We start from the raw sequence: 17,637 nt of genomic DNA, 5'->3' as shown, positions 1-17,637 counted from the left end.
AGGGTATGAAATGGGATGCAGTAACAGCCAGAGTAATTGAAATAAAATTAAGAAAAGTTCCTAACTGGAAAACTCCAGGCCCAGATATAGTATTTAACTTCTGGTGAAAAATATTGACATTTTTACATGACGATTTACAGTGAGTAAGAACTATTTATATGCACACCCCAAACAGATGCCAAGCTGGTTAACAACAGAAAAAAATGATACTCCTCCTTAAGAGTGAACCTGCAAAACATCCTAAAAATTATAGACCAATAACTTGCCTTACAACGATGTATAAACTATACACTGGAATTGATGCTGACAGAGTTTCTAGTCATTTAGAAGAAAATACAATCATGGTTAACAGAATAAAAGGGTAAAAAAAAGAAAGTCATATGGATCAAAGGATCATTTGTTGTTAAATAATGTCATAACAGAGAATTGTAAAAGGGGGAAGAATCTAAGTATAGCATAGATAGATTGCAAAAAAGCATTTGACAGCATCCCACGTTCATGGATATGAGTGTTTACAAATGGAAGAGATACACCCAACATTAATCAATTACATTACAGTGACCATGAAACAGTGGCAAACAACTTTGCATCTATGCCATGATAAAAGATAAATTATTATCCCAGGGATACAAATTCAAAGGCGGATATTCCATGCCCTTAACCCATAAAGCTGTCTACTTAATAGACAAGGTCATGGCTACAATTTGGCTCCCAGAAAACAACACAGTGTAAATACTTCTCATCTTCTGTTTTTGCATGATTTAAAACTGTATAGATCATCAGAGGAGGAACTGAAAGCACCACTGCAAGTGGTCAAAACTTCCTCAGATGATATAAGAATGTCATTTGGTCTTGATAAATATGCAAAAGCAAACTTTAGTGCAGGAAAACTGCAGCACCAAGAAAATATCAGTCTGGGAAAGGAAAGCTATATAAAACAACTCGAACAAGAGGAAGTGTATAAATATTTGAGAACTGATGAAGGAGCAACAATAAAACATGAACACAAGTGAATAAAAATTAGTAAGGAATATTTTAGAAGACTAAAATTAAAACTGAAAACAGCTCTGATATCTAGGAACAAAGTCCAAGCTATAAACCAACGTGCTTTTCCTGTTCTAACATATAGTTATGGGGTGACTGACTAGCCAAAAAAGGTATTGGATCAGTTGGACAGGAAAACAAGAAAAATGCTTCATGCTTGTCAAACGATTTACAAAAATCAGTGTATACCAAGATTATATATTCTCCATTCTGAAGGAGGTATGGGCCTCCTTGAAACTGATTACATGTAAAGATCTGCAATCATGGTACTGCATACATATCTGCCGACATCACAGGACCCAAACATAGAGAAAGTTTGAAAACTTGAGGAGAACAAGTCTAAGATGAGTTCCCTGCTTAGTTTAGCAGAATCATATTGGTGTCAAGCAGGAATGGAAATCAAATCAGAAGTAGATAAAAATTAGGCAGCAACTGAATGTGCCAAAAACAAAAAGAAAGACTATAAGGTGAAGGCTCAGATGAGAAGTTAAGAAATGCGGAAAATGCATAAATATAGTTACAAGTACAGAAAACTCCTGGAATTACCTCATGTCAATCAGAATTTAATGCAGGAATGGTTAAGGAGAGGTGAATTTAAACCAAAAGCTGAAAGGTTAATATTTGTGGTCTAGAATAGTGGACTGTATAGACGTTTATTTACAGACTCCATTGAATATGTCAGAGAAACAGACAAATGCACGTTTTGTAAAACAGAATTGGAAGCAGTCGCACATCTTGTTGCTAGGTGTGATACACTAATGGCAGAAGGCCTGTATACTGAAAGGCATAATAATGTGGCAAGACTGTTGTATTGGGGATTGTGCAAACATTATAATACTGAAGTAGCTGAGAAGTATTGGAAACATGAGCCACAAAGCATTATAGAAAATGGTGAAGTTTACATCACATGGGATCACCCATTATCAACAGTTCAAAAAAAAATAGATGTAAGAAAACTAGATATAGTAGTCCAGGAAAAGAAGACAAAAGTAGCATTGATCATTGAAATTGGTACATCCAGTGATTATAGTGACTTACCTACAAAGTGAGACACAAAGTAATAAAATACCAGGATTTGCAAGTAGAAACGAGGGCAGTGTGGAAGGAAGATACCCAGAGAGTTCTAATAGCAGTAGGAGCAATGGGTTGCATAAAAAACAATGTACACTCATGTTTAGATTTGTTACCTATACATGTAACTCCATATGAATTGCAGAAGGAGTCAATTCTATGCACACTGTGGGTGCTGCAAAGAGCACTTTGGCTAACAACAAAAATTGAAACAATACTAATTTCATGAACTTTAATCATACTTCATCTTAGAAATGGGATCCATTCTTTTCGCGCTATTAGATACCCAAAAGTCTTGGAGAGAATAAAGACAGAAATCATTGTCAGCATGTTGTGCCAGAAGTTATTCCCTTTTGGGGGGAATTTCCTCCTTTTCTGAGTATGTGCAACCTCAGAGTTGGTATGTATATGTTTGGGAGGGCCACCAAGACATCTTGGGCAAAAGCAGTTTGGGGATAACGGCCCTTGGTGCATTCACTTTCATCCACTCATTACAACAGCTTTTGGGGAGTGTGATAACTGGACAGTATGGTGGAGACATAGACCATTTGCTGTTTTCAAGATTAAAATTATTTCATGAAAAAGGTATAACATATTATTATAACTGGCTTTATAATCAGTCCACATATTAAAATGCAGCACACCATTTCATTTGTGAAACATTATCACTCTAGATTTCATTGTTTTCAATTATTAAAGTTTTATGACATGCATGTGTATGAACCTGCTTATTTTCCATCTTATGTATTATGCCTGGAATTATCATTTGGGATATGGTTGCTCATGTCCGCTGACATCTGAAATGTACAGAATAATTAATAAATCAGGAAACCACCCCCTTTAAGTAGATTCATGTGCTTACCATCCTTTCCATCACATTTCATGCAGTTTGGTGGACAGAGGCTCTGCACTAGTCATTGTCCTGCTAATTTCTTTTATTTATATTGTGTTATTTCCAGCACTAGACTGAATATTCTATCATGTAACATTTTTAGGGTTAATTAACATAAGTAAAGATAAAGTTTTATTGTTTGATACCCATTTCTTTAAAAAACAACAACAACATTTATAGTTAGTGGATTCATGCTTGAAGCTTTAATTATATATAATGCAAATGAGAAATATACATTTTTAAAAGTTATTGTTGATGAATTTGATATTTGTGCTTATTTTGTTTGTAATCAAATCACATTCTTCAGTCTAAGGTTATTTTGTTATGTTGTCATCTGTTTTTGTAAGCAAGTTCAATGGTTCATAGATTAGCTGCCCTTGTGGGCCATTTTAAGCCTAGCCAATTTCCAGCAAAGATGAGAATCATACCCTATATCCTGTGTCTGTGAGATAAACACCTTAACTATTATGCTAGCCCCCAACCCTTTGTCAACACACAACCCCATTTTTTCTGATAAATGTCCTTTTCAGTTACATTTTATGCTCCCTCCTAGCTGATGTGAACAATTTTGCCAGTGCTGATATATTATTTTTAGTGCAAGATGGTTTGTAACTGACACTTCCAGGCATTTTCCATAGTTGCTGATTAGCTCAGAAGCCTCCCTCTTAATTTTATGTTCCTTTGTGTTATGCAGTGACATTTTGGCTGTCTAGATATGATTGCAACACTATTGTTCACATATGTTCTCCCTTGCACGCATAATGACATCACTAACAGTTAAAATATCTCCAAGGTAATGCCTGGACTGTTGCCAACTGTTGCTTTCCTATAGGACATAAGCAATACTATGTGGTTGTTGCCATTTTGTAATAGCAGTGTATCAGTGTTGTATTTATCACAGTCACTGACTCATTAGTACATATTGATATGACCATTTCTTCCATCTGCATTTCGCTGTTAAACATACCCCATCCATATAAAAAGTCTGTCAATGTCAAATTTTAGATTTTAATAAAATAATGCCCTCTAAAGCATAATAGCTATACCATACTTTACCATTATGGTTGATTTGGGTTGTAGCAGGTATTGTATGTTCCAGAGAGCAGTAAGTTGAAGTGAAGTACCGTGGACATTATATTTATGCAACTTGTTCATAGTTAAAAGACATACACCCTGTCAGAATAGAAACATTCTACTGGGACAGTATCTATGTGAAAGGAAGTTAAGTTAATGTTATTTTTATCTTACAAATCTAATGAAGACAACCTATATTGTGAATTTAATGTTGTCACTTTATTATTAGAATTTCACAGCACACTGAATGCAAATGTCTATAGATTCTGTTCACAATAAACAAGAATGTTTTTCCACTTTTTCTCTCAATAGTATTTACCTAATTCACAAACATTAGAGCTAAAACATTATTTATTTGTACCTGAAAGGGATGTTATCTAGCATTTGAAACACAAATACTTAAAAAAAAAACAGGAAATCATTACTGGGAATTTTAATTATGCACTCATGAAATCAGCGCAAACAGCTGTTTTGTTACCTATGCACACAAAAGCATAACCTAATTGCTGTTTACTATCAAATATCCAAATTTGTCATCAGGTTGTACTTTCATGCCTCTATTACCATGTAGTATTGGCATAATTCCCCATTTACCATACTGGTGGACACTCATCGTCCACTGTTTTCTGCATTTTTATATGTTTTTTCTACTAGTTTTCATTGTATAAACATGTTTTGGGGCTGCAAACATGAAAACTGTTATGACAGTTTTTTACTTTTTTTTTTTTTTGCAAACCACTGACATTTTTTCTGAGCTATTAACTTAGTTTTTATATGCACACAAATACACATGGATGGATATTTACTAGATATTATTAGACAGACATATTTTTATATTTATGGTGTTCTAGTTTGATTATGTTTATGGTTAGATAGCTATGTGTTTTCTTGATTTTAGTTCTTGTCACAGACCTGATAAAGGCTTTTTTAAATTAGTTAGCCAAAAGCGATTTTAATTAAAGTCCTTTTATGTATATCTTTTTATGGGATACACTAGACAATCTCGACGTACTGTCAAAATTCAGTACATCGAGACCAAATAGTGGAAAGTGCAGTTAACCGAAACTACACTATGCCGAATCTGCAAATATCGAATCCGCCACTATCGTGGTGTCGCGTTCGTGACATGTGGTGTGGTTTGTGGATTTATCTGGTTTTTCAGGTAAGTGTTGTGTGTTTGAGGATATTGGTTAGGGATTTTAGTGCATGTGAGTGTGTACGGTGGTGTTTTTTGTGTGTTTGTGTGTTTAGTGCGACCTCGGAGTTAGAATATATAAGTAGGTTAGGTGTATTTGTGTGTGTTGTTATGTTTGTTTAGTTAGGTAGGTGTATGTGTGTGTGATTATGTCCTGGTTTGTGTGAGTGAATGGTCGCGATTGTAGTATTCGTGATTGTGGGTTTTCGACTATTCAGTCTCGAAATACTGAAATTCGACATTTCAGTATTTCGAGATTGTATAGTGAATCCCTTTTTATGTATATGTTATACTTTTCTTAATACCTGCTCTTGGAATGCGGATTGCACATATATAGGTAGTGTTTTCCTTAACTAGGATTTAGTTTGATCTAATCAGTAGTAGTGTGTGGGTGGGTACTTGCTGTTCTAAAATGCACTTTTACGGCCCTGTTTATATTGTTTGCCATGAATAGGCTGGTTTACAGTTAAACAATACATATCTTTTCCACACCTACTTCTAAGTATATAAAAGCTGATATGTTTAACATTGTTAAAATATTTCTGTTTTTTTTGTTACTGAGGATTGCTTGTCTGTGCTTGTCTGTGAGGAATAAAGGCTTGTTGCTTTGGAACTACCTGGGTTTCATGACTATTGGAAATTATTGTGACTGAGCTCATCAAAGAAGTTTTAAGACCACTAGTTTCTCTGTTTTTTATTTTTTCTACAACACTCATGGTGGTGAGGTTGGAACCAGACAGATTTCTGTGCTTGTTCATTTTTTTTACAGAACATAAAACTGTTTCATCAATACAACCTTGTAGGTACACATGGCCATTAGAATGTGTCAGGCTGCCAAGTGTAGGTGTGACGTGTGATTACATGACTTCTGCTCTGGATGCTGGACCACACCCTATGTCCAGAATATAAACTTATTGTGTTGTCATATATACTGACTAGCAGAGAGTATCCATATCTCTTGCAATTATGAGAATCAAAAGTTCTGGTGCAGACTTGTTATTGTAGACATATGTGGGGTTAAACTACAGTAATTGCTTTTGACATAAAAATGGCAGGGTCTCTGAAAAAGCATGACACTTTTTTCTAGGTTTTAAACAACAATCTTTCTCAGATTTTGGTGTGATCTCAGAATGAGAATAATCCAGGGTGGCACAGAGGGCTTTCTACTTTTTTAGTTTTCTTGTGTTGTCATTGTAGAAACTCACTTGTGTGCACTCCTTTAGATCCTAGATGTACTTCAGTAAATACTGTGTTGTAGACAGGACTGTGGAGTAGATGTTCATCGTGTTACACTGCTGCAGTCATCACACTTGGGTTATCCTGCCGTCAGGTGGTCCCGCAGTCGGCCAGAGTTCCAAAGTCTTGGTCCTGCGTCGGTTGCTATCACTTCTTCCCTGACGTTAGTGTGCCAGGGGTATATAAGATGCATCCGACACCATTTTCTCCAGTCTTTCTTGCCGCGCGGTGCCCAAAGCAGAAACAGTTCGCAAGTGCCAGTCGGCCGACTCCTGAGATTTTCAAATCAAATTTCAGACCGAAGTCTTCAATAAAGCTAAGTACCCCATTGGGGAACCTTTTCTTGCCTCAGACCGATGTCAGAAAAAGTTAATAATTGCATTTATTGTGGGAAGCAAATACCTCATAAGGATTTTCATTCTTATTGTATTCCTTGCCTAGGCCCAGACCACGACGTCACAGGTTGTCGGTTTTGTGCTAGGTTTAACAAACGAACTATTAAATGTCGGTTTGATTTCGCCCGACATTATTTTGGTAGAAAATGTAATTATACCATGCCGGAGTAACCAACGACCGGGATGCATAAAAATTGCAAAGATAAGGACAGGCAGCCGAGACCCAAACCAGACTCCAAGGCCTCTGCTAGGTCAGTCACCAGTTCTCCGGTTTTCAGTAAGGCGCCTACACAGCCCCTGACGACCGCTGATTTAGAACCCTAGGCTGTATCCGACTCCGAAGCGGAGATTGCTGGGCCTCCACAGCCTTTATCTTTAGGCCCTTCCGACTCCATGGCTGAAGGGGATTCCGGTGCAGTTGAAACGCCTTCAGTTGCAGAAGGTGTCTTCAGACCGACTACACTTACTATTAAATCCTATGCAAAGCTGAAAACTTCTTTAAAAGTAAAAAAGCCTGTACAGCAGTCTCCAGTTCAAGGCCCCATGCCTAAGAAACAGATGCTTAAGATGGCTGAAGACTTAATTACCCTAATCAGGGGTTCCCATCCCCCTCCTGACAAAAGGCCTAGACAGGAGGAGGACTACGCTTCGTCTGACCAGGTTTCCATTTCCTCAGATTCTTCTGAGGAACAGGAATACTCTTTCTCCCCTTATGAAGACTCTGATGCTGAAGAGTCTATTCCTTCAGCATCTCCCCCAGAAGACTACTCTTTTGGGGAAACATTACATACCATGAGGGAACATTTCCACTGGGAAGGCCAGGATTACTCTGATTCTAAGAAAAGGCTCCGAGAGTTCCTTTTACTACCCCAGCACAGACCACTTGCTATTCCACCCGTGTTAGACATTGTGGATGATGTTTACTCAGAATCTAGCCTTAACCCAGATTCATTACCTCCTGCACCAGCCAAACCAGACACATACTACAGAGTCCTTGACACACAAATTCCTATATAAAAGCCCTGTTGCTGACCCAGAAACCATTTCCCAGGGTCCCAAAGGGGTTAAGGCCTCTATTTCTAAAAATCCTGTACCCTCTGAAAGGGATTCTAGAGCACTAGACAGATGGGGAAAGAAAGTATATAACTCAGCTACTCTAGCTATGAGGGCCTTAAATTGCCAGTTTCACATGCTGAAATACCAACAATATTTGATGTCTCAATTAAAACAAAAAATGACCACACATACAGACCAGCCTGATTACAAGGAGATTCAAAATTTGTTGCATGCAGCTGAACAAGTGGGAAAGCATACTTTGCAATGTGGATTTGATTCATTGGAAGCTTCTTGTAGAGCAGCAGTGACAGAGTCTGTGATTCGTAGGCATGCTTGGTTAAAAGAACAAACTTTACCTGATCATGTTAAAGCAAAGTTATTGGATGCACCTTTACAGCAGGATGTTTTATTTGGTGTAAAAGCAGAAGAGGTTTTAAAGAAAATGGAGGATAAGGCAAAATCTATGCAGACGGTCAAGGATTTTTTACAGGTTCAACCCCCTCATTTCAGCAGAAATTGGCCAACCAAAAAGTTGTACTTTCCAGCTTCTGACAGACCACAGAGGGGCAAATACAGATGCCCAAGGGGCAGAGGTCAGCCACAAGGCTCTTACAAGCCTCGACAATGGGGTGCCACAACCCAGAAAGGAGGAGAAGACAGGTCTCAAACTATCAGAAGACAAACACAATGACTTACCCCTCAGACTGCCAAGAAAATCCCTCTTGACAGCCCCCTTGGGAGGAAAACTAGCACTTTTTGCAGGTAACTGGCACATCATCACAAAAGACAAATGGGTCCTAAATATTGTATCTCAAGGATACAGGTTCCACTTCCACACTTTACCAAGGATAAAAGGAATGCCAAACCTGCCACCAAATCAATGGGCAGAGGCTCAAAGAGAAATTACAACTCTCATGGACATGAGAGCCATTCAACAGGTTCCTACACAGGAGCAATTACAAGGATTTTAAACACATACCTGGAAGTACCCAAATTCAAGATGCTCACACTACAACAACTTCTTCCCATGCTGGGCAAGAAGGCTTGGCTAGTAACGTTGGACCTCAAGGAGGCATACCTGCATGTCCCTATCAGACAAAATTGCAGAAGATACCTCCGATTTATAGCAGGTTCAACTCATTACCAATTCTCTGCACTGCCCTTTGGCTTATCTACTGAGCCCAGGGTCTTCACAAAATGCATGGCACCAGTAATTGCATACTGCAGACAAAGAGAAATTCAAATATATCCATATCTGGACGACTGCCTTATTCAAGCAGAAAGCAAGGACATTCTTTTAAAGCATCTGGCGTTTGTCAAAAACCTATTAAGTTGCCTAGGGTACACAGTAAACGAAAAGAAGTCAAAACTAGTGCCCTCACAAGACATAATATTCCTGGGTGCCAGCTTAAATACAACGGCCCCGATGACTTATCTCACACCAGACAAGCAAGGACAACTGACTCAATACTTCAAAATGATGGCAGCAAAGACCCAACTCCCTGCAAGAAAAATTCTGCAGGCCTTGGGATTCATGGCATCTTGCATACTACTTATACCATATGCCAAACTGCATATGAGGAAGTTACAATGGTACCTGAAAAGCATATGGACTCAACACAGCCACAGCCTGGAAACAATAATACCACTCATTCCCTGCCTTCAACAGGAGTTTCTATGGTGGGTTCAGGCATGTCACCTCAACAAGGGTCAGCCTTTTACCTTACCCACAGCCAGGCAAACAATAACAACAGATGCTTCGGATTATGCCTGGGGAGCACACATGGCAGGACAGTGTATTCAGGCAAATGGTCTGCAGATCAAATGCATCTACACATCAATCAAAAAGAGATGCTAGCTGTACAAAATGCCCTAACAGCTTTCAAGGACCTCCTACATCCAGGACAACTACTAATAAAGATGGACAACACCACAGTGATGTGGTACATAAACAAGCAAGGGGGCACACATTCCTACCCCCTATGCAGGCAAGCAATGACCTTGTGGAACACAGCACTGACCTACCAAGTTCAACTACAAGCACAATTCCTGCCAGGAAAGAAGAACACATTGGCAGACGACCTAAGCAGAAATATCATAGATCCTCATGAGTGGAAACTAGATCCACAAGTATTCACAATGATAACTCAAAAATGGGGGAGCCCAGACATAGATCTGTTTGCCTCTCCCCAAAACTACCAACTACAGAAATTCTGCACAAGGACATACCACACACTAGCTTGGAAAGTGGACGCCCTCTCATTCAGTTGGAAAACATTAACAGTGTATGCCTTTCCCCCACTGCCTCTCCTGGCAAAGGTGCTGCTGAAAGCCAGATTAGAGAGGCCACAAATGATGCTCATTGCTCCAGACTGGCCACGCCAACACTGGTATCCAATACTAAGGAACATGGCTCAAGGCCCACCATGGATTTTACCTCAAATTCCTCACCTGCTGACTCAGCAAAACAATCAGATTCTGTACAGCACTTCTCTCTAAAGCTGTTATGGATGTCATTCTGGAGGCCAGGAGGCCCAGCACCAGGAAAACCTACTCAAACAAATGGAAAAGATTCTGTGCCTGGAACCAGGCTAAAGGCCAAAATCCTCTTGTCCCAAATATTCCTCAGATTCTGCAATATTTAACTAAGATGTTGCACAAAGGCCTTTCCTTTTCATCAATTAAGATCCACGCCTCAGCTATTTCAGCTCATTACAACATGGATCCTCCTATATTTTCACATCCATTACTAAGACAGTACCTCAGAGGGGCTAAGAACATAAGACCGCCCCGGAGAGCACCAACACCAACTTGGGATCTCAATTTTGTTTTGGAAAAACTTACACTACCACCCTTTGAACCAGCTTTTACAGCTGATTTACAATTTCTATCATGGAAAACTGCCCTGCTGCTAGCAATAACTTCAGCACAAAGAGTCTCAGAGCTCCAGGCCCTAATGGCAGTGGAGCCTTTCATCATTTTTCATCAAGACAGAGTCGCTTTACGAACTAACCCTTCCTTTATGCCAAAGGTAGTATCCAGTGTGGCTCTAAACCCAACCATTCATTTACCCACCTTTTATCCAAACCCCCAGAATAAAGGGGAAAGACTCCTACACTCTTTGGATATTCACAGGCAACTACGTTTCTACTTAGATAAAACTAAGGCTTTTAAAAAATCTGACCAACTCTTTGTATCCTATGCTGCAGGATCACAAGGAAAGGCTATCTCAAAACAGACCATTTCAAAATGGATAGGACATTGTATCCATTTCTGCTACACACACCATGGGAAACCTGTGCTTGGTAACATTAGGCCCCATTCCACCAGGGCTACAGCGCCATCAACAGCCTTCCTCAGAGGGGTACCAACCAAGGATATTTTGGAGGCTGCAACTTGGAGTTCAGTGCACACCTTCACCAAGCACTACCACTTACCTCTATACTCAAAAACCAGAGCTGGCTTTGCCACTGCAGTTCTGCAGGGCCTACTAGCTTCTCCGAACCCTGTTTAGTTCCACCGCCTAGCCTTAGCTTTGGGATTCAACCCAAGTGTGATGACTGCAGCAGTGTAACATGATGAACATAGTACAGTTTTGTACCTACCATAAATGTAGATGTTCGAGTGTTCACACTGCTGCAGTCCAGGTAACCCTCCCTCCATCCCCTCTGACCTAGCTGGACTTATCTATGCCTTTCTATCCTATACAACCTTTGTGGTGTATTTGCTTGTAACTGAAGGTATTCTTTTTATTTTTTTATATGTTTTATTAGCAATATGTATTGCCTACCTACTTGGGGGCACCTGACATCTGGGACAAGAAAAACTGAAGAAAATGGCGTCGGATGCATCTTATATACCCCTGGCGCACTGACGTCAGGGAAGAAGCGACAGCAACTGACGCCGGGCCAAGACCTTGGAACTCTGGCCGACTGCGGGACCGCCTGATGGCAGGATAACCCAAGTGTGATGACTGCAGCAGTGTTAACACTCGAACATCTACATTTATGGTAGGTACAAAACTGTACTTTCTGTGTTTAGAGGCATTACATTTTGTGGTAACATAGTACAACCTATTTAACCATCTAATTTGTCTGAAATGTACACTGTCAAACTACCTCTTGAATTTGCTATAAAAAGTAAAAGTACCACTACATGTGCAGCTGTATGGCAACTCATTTATTTTGAACTATACCACTGTTCAAAACTGTCCCAGCCCTAATAAATCCCCAAACAGTTCTAGTTAGTACCAACCATTCGCTAACTCCCTGCAACTCTGTGTTGCTATTTGTAGAAATATCAGTTTAGAATTCCATCTGAAGAATTGTCTTAAAAGTCTATATTAGAATTATATCTACAGAATTATTTATGCACAATACTGTTTATAATTTTATCTGTAGAATTATGTGTTTGTAAATGTTTCCTTAGAGTCTGTAGTATGAATTCTGACTATAAAAATATGTGTTCTGCATTATTTTCTGGCTATTTGTTTAAAATTCATTCTGTACAACTGGGTGTTTAAAATTCTGTGTTTAGAATTTTACCTGTATAATTTTGTGTTGATAAGTCTATTTATGGAGTTCTATCCTAAAGTTTTATCTGTAGAATTCAGCATTTAGAAATCTAACCGAATTATTGTATCTATGGAAGTCTGTACCTTGAATTCTGTGTTCAAAACTCTTGCTGGGACTCAGAAAGATTTACCTTTTGGAGAAATCCTTAACACAGACATTTTTCCCCTCACAGCAAGGCTTTCTGATTCTTAGACTGCACTACCACTGAGGTTTCACACTAGCTGGGGCCTCAGTATGGCGATCAGTCTCACTTGCAGAGCTTCCTGCTAATGCAACAATCCAAGGAGCAGCTAATGCACATTAGACATGTACTCTCCCCTGTAAATGCCAGCAACTCCAATTTATACTCCTAAGCAATTCCGAGAATTGCTTAGCTACATAAAGTATTACTTTTGAAGGAAATAGTGAATGCTGTCAAAAGAGGGTGGTCACCCATACATTCTTAGGCAAGGAGTTATGGTGCAGGTAAATTCAGCAAAGATGGAAGGATGAGCCCATGCATTAGTGTGTGTATGAGTGCGGATGTTAGCAGAGTATGACTGAAGGTATATATGTGTGCGTGTGAGTGAAGGGGGTGCTTTGCCAAAATGATGCATGGTTCACTATGGAGAAAAAAGAATTCTATAAGGTCTAACATTGCTAGTGTTAGCTAAAATGTGATTCAGAGCCAATAATGAGATCTTTCTAACTGTGGCCAAAGCTGTCTCTGAATCACATTTTCTCACCATCATGGTAATCAACCTTCCTGTGGTAAGCAATTATCATATGCAGTAAGCCTTCTTCTGAATTCCATGGACAGTGTTAATAACTGGATCTGTTGTGTTGTTTGGAAGTCTGTATGCAGAATTTTACACGTGTAGGGGTAGGCATAATGGTTAAGGTCTTTACTTCACAAGTCCAAGGTACAGGGTTTAATTCTGACCTGTAGTTATTGGCTAGGCATAGGTTCATAAGTTCATAAGTATATAAGCCTAGCCACTTTCGCCACCCAAGAAAATGATTTCCCTGTGCCCTGTCGAACAGAGCCACAGAAGTGATCCCTGGGGTGAATTTCCTATTTCCCATCCAATCATCAAGATTTTTCTTGAAGAGTGCTAATGAGGAGCTTTGTTTGATATAGATAGGTAGTTTATTCCAGAGTATGGGATGTCTCTGGGACAGGAATCTATCCCTCCAGCATGTTCTGTTTATTTTGGTGACAAGGTTTAGGTCCCTAGAACGTGTAGTTTGGAGGAATTGGGATTTCTTTAAGTGGAGCATGTCCAACACCTCTGGGTTTGACATAGCTTTGTATGTTAGGCAGAGAGCACCTCTGAGTAAGCGATATGCAACGGAGTAAAGCTGGAGTTTTTTGAGACTGTCTGCATAGGGCATCTGTTTGAGGCCAGTAATCCTCTTTGTGAAGTATTTCTGCGGCCTTTCCAGTTGTAGCTGTCTTGGGAGGTACATGGGGGCGTTGTACTCTATAATGCGTCTAATGAGTGATGAGTAGAGGGGAACAATGACTTCTTTTTTCCTGGATGAGAAACCTTTTGTGATGAGGTGTGCCATGTAGAAGGATTTCCTGACTACTGTGGTGATGTGATTATCAAAGGAGAGACTATTGTCCACCTGTGTCCCAAGGTCTCTCATCATACTTTCAGTGGTAAGTAGACTACCGCCTATGTGGTAGTTCATGGGTACAGAGTTTTTACCAAAGGGGATGACAATGCACTTTTTGTCATTGAGCCTGAGGCCATGGCTTTGACACCAGTCATCTGTCTCAGTGAGGCCCTTTTGTAGGATGTCCACATCATTAGGAGTTTTGATTATGGCTCCTAGTTTGCAGTCATCTGTGAAATTCGTTAGCCAAAGACCTTCTGTGTTAGCCTGCACTTCAGAGAAGTAGATACCAAACAGGAGAGGACCCAGGACTGAACCCTCTGGTACTCCACTTGTCACTGGTCTGAATTCGGATTTGAAGTCTGCTACTTTCACAGTGTGGATTCTGTCAGTGAGTCAGTTGGCAACCCATCTTGTGACATAGGGATTTATACCTAGTTTAGTGAGTTTATCTATAATTCCAGAGTGGGGGATGGTGTCGAAAGCCTTGGCGAGATCTAGATAGGCTCTGTGAACCACCTTACCCTCATCTACACCTTTGGTGACTGCTTCAAAGAAGTCTATTAGGTTTAGGAGACATGATCTGCCTTTTACAAACCCGAACTGGGTGGGGTCCAGAGTTTGGAGATTACCAATGTCTTTGTTTATAAGTTCCATGATGATACGTTCCATGGCCTTGGAGACTAGGCTCATCAGGCTAATGGGGCGGTAGTTCCTGGGGTCCGTGGTGGCTCCCCCTTTGTGGAATGGGACGACCGTCCCTGTGCACCATTCAGTGGGCACAAAGCCTGAGGTGAGGCTATGACTGAACATGGTACTGAGGTGGGGTACCAGTTCGTTCTGTAGTTCATGTAGAATGCAGCCTGGGACATTGTCAGGTCCCATGGATGCCATGTTCTTGGCTTTGGAGAGTGTGGTTTTTACCTTTGCAGCCGTGATTACAGGAACTCTGCATTCTTCCGGTATAGAGATGGGCCCTTTAGGGAGTGAGAGGAGGGTAAAGTTAGCACTGAACCTATCTGCTAGGATGTTGGCAATATCAGTTGGTTCTGTATATTTAGTGCTATTGTGCTGTAACTCAGAGCAGATCTGACTGTTGCCATTGAGATTCTTGATATAGCTATAAGAATGCTTTGTGGATGTCTTTAGAATCAGTGGTGATTTTATTTTCATAACTAGCTTTGCAGGATTTTATGAGGGATCTCAGCATCTTACTGAGGCTGACCAGGGAGTTCCTCCAATCATGGGATTTTATTCTTTTTTGCAACAGTTTCTTTCTTCTGTTGTAGAGTTTGTTTATTGCAGCGGACCACCAGATTGGCTTCCTTTTTTTTGGAGGATAGCATCTTGGTTCTGTTAGGGATAGCACAATCCATGCACTCGTGTAAGTGCTTATAAAGTGCATTTGTGTAGGATTCAACAGTCGTACCTCTATTGTCTGTCTACATGGGTGTTGTGAAGTTTGCCACTTCTGTCTTAAGAAGCATGAAGTTGGCTTTGGAGAAATTTTTTATGGTGGTTTCACTAATGGGGGGTGGGGCGACATGTGGATGTCTAGGGTGATTAGCTTGTGGTCGGATCTGACCAACGAGGAATTGACCTCTGGATTGGAACACCGGTCGCCCATGTTGGTAATGACCAGATCTAGGATACTGTTGACCCTGGTGGGGGTGTGGATAAGCTGATCAAATTCATTGGAATTTATGAATTCTAGAAAATGTTGAGCAAAAGAGTTGGCACATGAGTAGTTTTCCAAGTTAATGGCGGGGTAGTTGAAATCGCCCATTATTAGGGTGGTGGGTTTTACCCTAATATTTTCCAGTGTTTCAAGAAATGAGGAGTGGGAATCCTGGGGCATGGTGGGGGATCTGTAGCAAGCTACAATTTGGATTGCGGTCTTGCCCAGAATTACTTGCACTTGGATAATCTCAGATGCATTATGCTGAGCAACTAGCCTGGAGGTGTGGATATACTTAATGAATATGGACACTCCTCTGCCTTTAGTGTTTCAGTCCAGGTTAGGAGGCCGAAAAGTGTGTTATGAATTATAGCCTGGTAATGCAGGGGTGCTCTCTGGAGCCTTGAACCAGGTCTCTGTCAATGCACAGATGTCGATGTTCTCCATTTTAAGGAGTGCCTTGAGTGAGTGCATTTTGAGGTTTAGACTTCTAGCAATGAGTAGCATTACCCTCAGATTTTGCTTGCTTGTACCTGTTACAGTGGTGAATTTGTCATTTGAACCTTTCCTAAAAAAGGCACTATAGGGGTGGAAAGAGACTTAGCCAGTATCCGGAAACCCAAGGGTGACAGGTGCAGGCCATCTCTGGCAAAGCATCGTGGTCTGTCCATCATGTCATCCCAGGCAGACAGATACTGGAGTACCTTAGAATGACTCCAGAAGCTTAGCCAATTGTTGAAGTCAGTCATTTTGTCCTTGTACTGTAGTATCATTCTGGGTGATGGCAGGATGCTACTCAGGGCTAGGGTCATACCTACCTGGGCTACAAGATCAGAGAGCTCCTCCATGTCTCTTTTCATGTAGTCCAGGGAGGTATGTCTCAGGTCATTCACACCAACATGGGCAATGACAGAGTCATATTTGCACTTGTTGTGGAGTGAACTGAGTGTGTGCGTTATGTGGCAGATCCTGGCACCCGACAGACAGCTGACAGTAACTTTCTCCTTGTTTAGCCTGGTGAGTGGAACATCAGTGTGCCTGACTATAGAGTCACCTATGACTAGAGTGTTGGGTACATTGTTATGCCTTATGGGCTGTGGTTGAGTGTCACACTGAGTATGTGGGCTATGTTTCATTTGGGTTGTGTTGGGGGGTGGAGGTTGCTTATGTTTCTGCTTTGGAGGTCTCTGTTGCTTGAGCAGATTTTTATTGAGAGCCTCCACAAATGTAGGTGTGTGTTTTGTGTTTCTATGTGTGTGCTTTGGTGGTATAGGTTTTGAGGGACTATGTGATGAGTGTGGTGTGGTGCAAGTGTTCACCTTCTCCTCTTGACTGTCTAGTCCAGTCTTGGGTAAAGAGAGCTTTGCTTCAAGTTTGGCTATATAAGTGCATCTCTCACAGGTTGTAGTGTTGGGTGGTAGGAGGAGAGGGTTGTCTGTGTACATGAGGCAATTGCTGCATTGCCCCAAGATGCCCAGATTCATCAGGTAGACAGGAGAAAACACCAAGAGCTGACCCTTAGACATACCTGGATAGGTGCTTATTTATTAAGTACTAAAAACTGTTTTCCTCTAGACAAGTGAGGAAAGTTGAGTGCTGTAGTAATTTGTAGCTTATTTAGTACTTACAATGAGTTCTGAACAGGTGCTGAGCTCAAAGAAACAGATTTGAGTGCTAAAACTAAAGAACTGGCTAGTTCTAAGGGAAAATTTGAAGAACAGACTTTATGGTGCCGGGAATAGTTTAACCCTAGCTAAGCGGCGATGCATAAAGTGTATTTTTCTTTAATATAACAGTAGCAAATGAGCAAACTGATTTAA

Source organism: Protopterus annectens, chromosome 6.part1 (genome assembly GCF_019279795.1).
Source record: "Protopterus annectens isolate FY-2018-M chromosome 6.part1, PAN1.0, whole genome shotgun sequence".
NCBI lineage: Eukaryota > Metazoa > Chordata > Ceratodontiformes > Protopteridae > Protopterus > Protopterus annectens.
This window is presented reverse-complemented; position numbering follows the sequence as displayed.